Raw genomic sequence first — 8,362 nt, 5'->3', positions numbered from 1 at the left:
GCCAAAGCATTTGCCAAATTTGAAAAGTAGAGCATCAATTCAGAGGGCACGACATTGAATTCACACACAACTGAGAATTTCAATTGCAATTTTAGCACTAGATTCTTCATTCGAGAAACTTGTCAGGACCCTCTGCATAATTTAACATTAAGACTATTTTAAAAGCTCTCCAGTGATCCAGTAGTGCAACTTCTCTGATTATTGGCTATGCATGGACATTAGCAATCTACACGGAGTCTAATGAAGATGTGCATTTGATATCTAGAAATTATTGGAGAAGCCCAGGAATTTTTACTGAGGGGTTAATTATCTCTAGAGCTGTTATTTCTTTTACCTCTTTCCTCATGTCATGAAATAATGTCACATTAACTCTAAGGATGCAATCTGTTTGCCCCAGCAGGTCTTTTATCTGTCTTATTTTGTGGCAAGATAATTCTGCTGACTTTGCTCTGAACAGTTTCTGTGAGTTCACTTAACACCATCATAAGTCTCTCCCCATCTGACTGAGGAATGATCTTAGACTCCCTTTATCATTCCTTGCTGCGTTTTTCCAGTACAGCAACAACATGGCTGTAACTCTTGCTTCCTCTAAATTGAGTTCATCATGGTATAAACAATGATCAACTTCCAAGAGGGGACGACAGCATAGGCTTCATGTTCAACTATCTCATTTCATTATATGTATATATGTGAAATACGCACATATATGTATATTTATATATTCACAGGTAGTGTGGAAAACACATTTTAAGAGAAGAAACCTGAAGTTACAAAACCTATGATTGGTAAACTTGGGGCCAGATTCTTTGGTTTCCAAAGTCTATTTTTTTATTTAATTATGTTTATTGGTATATTTTAGTTATATATAATGATCATATTCATTATAGTGAGTGTGTACCTGTACATGATATATGTTGATTCCTCCTTTTTCCCAGTCCCTCTCTTCCCTTCAACTTTTCTTCCCCTCCCTATTTACAAAGCTTTGTTTCCATGTTATCCTTCTTTAAAATCGTTTTTTTTTTTTTTTTCCTTTTCTCTTCCTTCCTTTCTCTCTTCCCCTATTATGGTGAGTTCAGTGAGAGAAGCATCCATGAGAGGCCAAATGTGGGGACAAGAGTTTTATTGGAGCTAGTGATTGACACCTTTGATCAAGAGTCAGAAAACAAAATATCGGCCCCAGTTGGCCTTAGCTTTCAGGTTAAATATCTTCTGAGTTTCCATAGTAATCACTTTAGTTCATTGCCTAAGTTTCAAGAATTTGACAGGAATGCACTAGGTTTACATTTCTCAGAGGTGGCCAGTCAGGTGCTGGCCAGACAGACCCTGGGCAGACATTGCGGTCTAACATTTAACTTACTTCTAAGTTTGTTCTATTTGTTCCCATTTTGTGACATTGTTTTTCTTTGGTAAGTCAGTGTTATGGTTTGTGTCTGGGTGTCCCCCCAAAGCCTCGTGCGGTCATGGGGCAGGCTTTCAGAGTTTGATTGATTATGGGTATGAGAGCTACACCAGCCCTGGGGTGGATAGTTTGCATATGTAAGGGAGAGGAAGAGGCTTCTTGTGGCCATTCCTCCCTTGTGTGCTTGTTGCTTTGGCTGTGTTCTGCTGCCATGAGCTGTAGCCCTCTGCCATGTGCCACTCTGCCTTGTAAACTGCCAAGTACGGACTGAAACGTCCACAAATGGTAAGCAAAATAAACCTTCCCTTCCTTAATTTTGGGCATCAGGTATTTTGTCCCACAAAGAGAGAAACATAACCAAGACAGTCAGCTACTTGGGAACGGTGTGAAAGAGTGAATTCATCTACAGTTTAAGTGAATTTAAGTAATTTCTCTTAAAATGGAGTTACAAAAGAGAGAAATGGAGTCTCTCTTATCCTGTCATTCCCCCATCAAGGACATATTTTCCTCTGTCAGGACAAAATAGTCTTCCCTCATATGGTGGGGGGGAATATTTTTTGTCCCATATTTTGTGGCTTCTTTTAAAACCATCATTTGTAGCTGGTTTACTGTGGGTGGTATTCTATTTTTTTATCCAATGAATAAGACATGGCCCAAAAGTCAGAAAGGCCATTACTATCAAAATTGGTCCTTGCCAGGCTGGTAATCAAAGAAGTCAGCAGGGTTTCCAGTTGAGCATTTGTACATAGCATCCTTGTTTACTGTAATATTGTTTTTCCCTTTTTTTTTTTTGCCTCTTGGTCTAATTTGTCCAGGGTTTTTCTATAACCCCAGAGCTGTTTGTATAGAAGCAGCACTCTTCCTTTAGGGCAGCACAAAGTCCCCCTTGTTCTATAAAGAGCAGGTTAAGTCTTCTCCTGTAATCCTTCTAAAATGGGCAGAAGTGGGGGAGGCCTCCCAAGCATTATTTCAAATGGAGTGAGCCCCTCCTGGTACAGGATGCAACAAGATTGCAGGAGGGCCATCGGAAGCATAGCTACCCAGTTTGCCCCAGTCTTTTGGCAAAGCTTGGCTATGGTGGTTTTTAAAGTTTAGTTTTGTCTTTCTACCTGGCCAGAACTCCATGGCCAATAGGCTGTGTGTAGCTTCCACTTCAGCCCCAAAGCTGCAGAGAGGCTCTGAACCACTCAACCCACAAAAGCAGCTCCATTATCTAAATGTACTGGCATGGGGATCCCATACCAGGGAATAATCCACTCCATCAAGGCGTTTAGCACCTCCTTAGATGTCTCAGTTCTGGTGGGTACAACCTCCATTCAACCTGAATAGGTACAGATAAGATCCAACAAATACTTGTTTCCACTAGTGGGTTTGATTTCAGCAAATTCCACCCCAAAGTCTTCAATGGGCAGCATCCCTCATCTCCAAACTCCAGATTGTTGCTGTGTATGAGAAACTGAATTGTTATGAGCACAAACTATACATCTGCTAGCCATAGATGTGCACAAAGCCCAAAGTCTAGAAATACAAAAGTGGTGGCCAAGCAACTCTGCCATGCCTGTTTTTTCCTAAGTGTGTGTGGCTGTGTAACTACTGGATCACAAAATGTCCTACAGCCTCAGGGAGGAACAAAAAATCTGCCACCCATTATGTTGTGCGGCCTCCTCTGATTTGTCCCACTTTGACTCTGCTTCTGAGTTCTTAGGGGTTTGAGAATTTGGGCCACTAAAGGTTGGGCCATAGGAAGCAGTTCCCCAACAGCAGCTTGTTTAGCCACTATGTCAGCACCTCAGTTTCCTTGAACCTCCATTGAATTGCCCATTTGATGGCCCAGACAATGAATTATAGCAACTTTTTTTTTTTTTTGGTTTTTCTCCGGTACCGGGAATCAAACTCAGGACCTTGCACTTGCCAGGCAGGCGCTGTACCGTTGAGCTAAATCCCCAGCCCCGAATTATAACAACTTTGATGGGCAGCCACACAGCTTGTAGTAAGTTTAGTATTTATTGGGAATTTTTAACATTTTTCCTCCTATAGTTAGGAGGTTTTGCTCCTGGTACGTGGTACCATGCTTGTGTAAAGTGGCAAAGGCATAGCAAGAGTCAGTGTAAACATGTACTCATTTATCCTTTCCTATCTCCAAGGCCCATGTGAGGGCAATTAATTCAGATGTCTGTGACAATGTTCCAGGAGGCAAAACCTCAGACAGGGCTGGACCCTCAGTTCAATAGTGATAACCGCTGTCCCTACCTTTTGAACTCCATCTATTACCATATTGTTTTCATCCAGAAACAGGATCAAGTCAGGGGTGCTGGAGAAGTGTATCCTGCAGATCTGGTCTGGCTGTTTAGACTGCCTCTATTGCTTTCACACCATCAGGGGGCTCCAAAGAAGTTGGCAGGAGGGAGGTAGGGTTGAGGGCTTGTATAGTCTTGATAGTAAGTCGGTAATTTTCCAGGAAAATTCCTTGATACTGGGCCAGCCTAGTACCTGAGAGCCACTTACCACAAGGTCTCCTTAGCAAAGTACATTTTTGTCCCCCCAGATCCTCTCACTGAAAAGTGAACAACTCTTGGGATGCAACAGACAAAGGAATACAGAAAAAACATTTTTCAAATCCAACACGGTATACCAAGTCTGAGTAGGTGGGAGTAGACTAAGCAAGGTATAGGGGTCGGGTACAGTAGGGTGAAGGGTTACAATGAGGGCATTTACCACCTGCAAGTCCTGGACTGGGTGATACCCATTTGTCGCAGGCTTGTGAACCAGAAAGAAAGGAGTATTCCAAGGAGACTGACATTTTCTTGGAACACTAGGGCCATATTGATTATCTCTTTAGCCCATCTATCTTTTTAATTTTTAGTCTCTAAACCTCAGTTGTTGAACATCCAGAAGAACCTTGAAATATAAAGTGTAGCCAGAGAACTGTTACTTCTTACTAAGCATGAATATTTTAGTAGTCGAATCCCTGCAGAATGTTAACAGACAAAAATTACATAGCTGTACAGAGAAAATTTAAACATAGTATTGTAACATAACCCTCATGATATCATTTTTGTAACACATTTAAATCTCTATTTTGGAACAGAATTGTCTTTTGGTCAATTATCCCTACCTAACACACAAGAAGCTTTTGCCTAATCTGTTGTCCTTATGTCATTGAAGAAATTTATAGCATTGTCTGAGCTGTTTAATATGTAAGCATCTCTGAATGTAGTGCCACATATATAGCATATACATCATGTAAGTGTTTTGTTAAAAAAATTATCATTTGACTGATGACCTCACATTGACCTGACATGAACATTTTATTATAAATGTCAGGAGCACAAGAGACAGGCAGATGTTGGAATCTGAAAGAAAATGTCTGTCACTATAAACAATCCCAGTTTTGCATTTTAGAATATTGAATCAAGCAATGTGATCAAAGCCCAAGGCTTCTCTGAAAAGGGAGGATTCTGTGATTTCCAATTATATAAAGCACTAGTGGTGAAGGGGACACCAGGGTAGATTGAGGGGTCCCATCATGACTACCTGCCACAAGGGAAAGACAGGGACTGGACCTGAGGAGGAGACTTCCTTGTCCAAGTTGGCTATGGGCTTGGGAGAATGCTGCCTGTGATGAAGAGAGGAGTGAGAACAAGGAGCCACAGAGCCAGGGACCATGGTGATGTCCCCTTCCCTCACTCAGCTGCAGTGCCAAGGAAGGATCACCTGCCACAGTGGGAGAGGGAGGGCACGCAGCAAGTGTGGGAGAAGGATCAGGTTAGGGCAGCGGTGGAGCCAGGAGTCAAGAAATGAGATCATCTTCCTTGGGTGCCAAGGGAAAAACAGGAGATTTCTGGTCGGGGGGCCTCTCTTTGATTACCAGGACACAACCAGGAAGTGTGCAAACACACATCCTAAGCCACCGAGGTAGCATTGAAACAGTACACAGCCAAGAATCTATACAAGGAAACTGATCCAAATGACCCGGTTTCCCCATGACCCTATCCCACACCTTTCTGGTTATATGGGAATCAGTTGTCCCTCTCCATTGGCATCCCATATCAAAAGAAGGCCATTTTAATTCACACAGAGTGTGGAGCTTCTGTGGCTTTGTCCTTGTCCCATAATCACCTTGAATTGCCAAAGTTCTTTTTTTTTTTAAATTTTTCAATTTTTTTTTGAACTTGCCAAAATTCTTAATCATGTGTAAACCAGAACGGTGGGCTTACTGTTGGCTGAGCCCATGATAACTCAACTTAGAACAAAGAGAGAACAGTTTACCTTGGCACGTCTTTCCTCCTTGACTCAACCAACAATCCAGACAAAAGCCCAAGGCTACAGTGACCTGAAATTGTGGGCACATTTGGGAAAACACAAAACCCATAGACAAACAAAATAGCCCCAGAATTATTTATCATTCCTGACCATCAATTTGGAAAAATTTTAGAGTCCAGAACTGACCAAATCCAAAACAAACTCAGAAACCAATTCTGATCAAACTCAGAGACAAACTCTTAACAAATTTAGAGGCAAAACTGCACAAATTTTCAGCTATACTGAGACTAGAGTGCTGCCCCATCTAGGCTCCTGGGCCCATCAAATTGTCGGTCTGGAAAGAAACACAAGTCCCTCATGAGCTGAAAGATGAGCAGAAGAATCCAATTGTGAAACTTAACTATGTCAGACAGTGGAGCTCAATTGTCCTGTCTTCCCAGCCATGGTGTCCTGCCCCACAGTTGTCTCCAGGTAGCCAGCTAAAATCAGCCAGGGCACCCTGTCACCCAAAAAAGCAGCCGATGAGGCTAGGAGACCCAGAGCCTCTTCAACTGAGGGTCTTACCCATGATTCTAATCTCGCTGGGGCCTCCAAATATTACACTAAGCTCACTGAGGGAAGCATCCATGAGAGACCAAACGTTGGGACAAGAGTTTTATTGGAGCTAGCGACCGACACCTCTGACCAAGAGTGAGAAAACAAAATGTCACCCCCAGTCAGACTTTGCTTTCAGGTTAAATATCTTTTGAGTTTCTACAGTAATCACATTAATTCATCACCACTCTTTCGGGAATTTGACAGAAATGCACAAGGTTTACCTTTCCCAGAGGTGGCTGGTCAGGTGCCAGCCAAGTGGACCCTGGGCAGACATTGCCATCTAACATTTAACTTACTTCTAAGTTTGCTCTATTTGTTCCCATTTGATGATTATGTTTTTATTGGTGGGCAGCTACTGGGGGAGGAGGTGAATGAGTGAGTTCATTTACAGTTTAAGTGAACTTAAGTGATTTCTCTTAAAATAGAGTTACAATAATGAGGAATAGAGTCTCTCTTGCCCTATGACTTCCACCCTAGTTCCTCTTTCCCTCTGAACAATTTCTTCCCATTTCACAATATCTATTGTACATTGTTGTCCTTATTTACTCTTTCAATTTCTCACATCAGGGAGATAATGCTATGTTTATGCATGTGAGTCAATTTATTTCATGTAAGAGTATGATCTCAAGGTGCATTCACTTCTCTAGAAATGTCTTAAGTTTTTCTTCCTTTATGGTAGAGTAGTACTCCATTGTAGAAAAAAAAGCACATCTTCTTTATCCATTCCTCAGGTGGTGGACATTTGTGTTCTTTCCAAGATTTAGCTATTACAAACTGTGTGGCTATAAACATGGGTGCACATATATCCCTGTGGTGTGATGTTTTTAAGTCTCCTGGAAAGATTCCTAGGAACCTCTGATCCTAGTTTTTTGAGGACTCTCTATGCTGATTTCCATAGTGGTTACACCATTCTACACTTCCACCAGCAGTGGAAAAGAGTGTCTTTTCCCCCACAGCCCCTCCAGGACTTGTTATTGCTTGATTTACGAAGATAGACATTCTTTCTGGAGTGATATGGAATCTTAGCACTGTTATAATTTGCATCTCTCAAAAGACCAGTGATGTTGAACATTTTTTCATGTATTTATTTGCTGCTTGTATTTCTTCATTTTAAAAGTATGTATTCATCCCAGATGCCTCTTTTTGGATTGGGTTTTTAAATTTGGGAAGTCTGATTTTTTTCAATTCTTTATATGTTATAGATATAAGTCCTTTGTCTGAGGACAACTGGCTAAAATTTTTTCCCACTCTGAATCACCTCTTCACTCTTTTGGTGATTTCTTTTGTTGTACAAAGCTTTTTAATAAGATGAGATCCCAGTTACTGATTTTTTTGTATTATTTCCTGTGTAATCAGGGTTTTATTAATAAAACCTTTGCCTATAACTATGTTTTTGACAGTTCCGCCTATTCTCTTTTCCAGCAGATTTAGTGTTTTTGTTTTAATATTTAGACCTTTCATCAGTTTTGACTTTAGTTTAGTGCATGGTGATGGACATAGTTCTAGTTTTAGTCTTCAGCATATATGAAAACCAGTTTTTCCAGCACCATTTATTAAAAAGGCTATCTTTCTTCCAGTGAATGTGTGGGGCTTTTTTGTCAAAGATAAGGTGGCTGAGTATGTTTGTAGTTGTCTCTGCATCTTCTAATCTGTTTCATTGATCTTCAGGTCTGTTTTATTTTCCCCTAGTATGTTTCCCCATGCTGTTTTTATCATAGTAGATTTGTATTATAATTTCAAGTTAGGAATTGTAATTCTCTCTGCCTTGCTTTTGTTGCAGAGAATTGTTTTTGTTGTTGTAGGTCTCTTCTGGCTCCAAATGAATTTTAGGGTTCTTTTCTCTAATTCTGTGAGGCGTGCTAATGGTATTTTGATCTGGATTGCATTAAATCTATATAGCAATTTTAGGAGTATGGCCATTTTCACTATGTTGTTTCTTCCTATCCATGAGCAAGGGATGTCTTTCCATTTTCTGATATCCTCTTCAATCCCCTTTTTCAGAGTGTTGTAATTTTCACTGTACAGATATTTTACTTCCTTTGTTAGATTAATTCCCAAATATTTCATTTATTCATGCTATTATGAAGGGTGTGGTTTCCCTAA

This window comes from Chinchilla lanigera, unplaced genomic scaffold (genome assembly GCF_000276665.1).
Source record: "Chinchilla lanigera isolate Chin_1 unplaced genomic scaffold, ChiLan1.0 scaffold00022, whole genome shotgun sequence".
NCBI lineage: Eukaryota > Metazoa > Chordata > Mammalia > Rodentia > Chinchillidae > Chinchilla > Chinchilla lanigera.
This window is presented reverse-complemented; position numbering follows the sequence as displayed.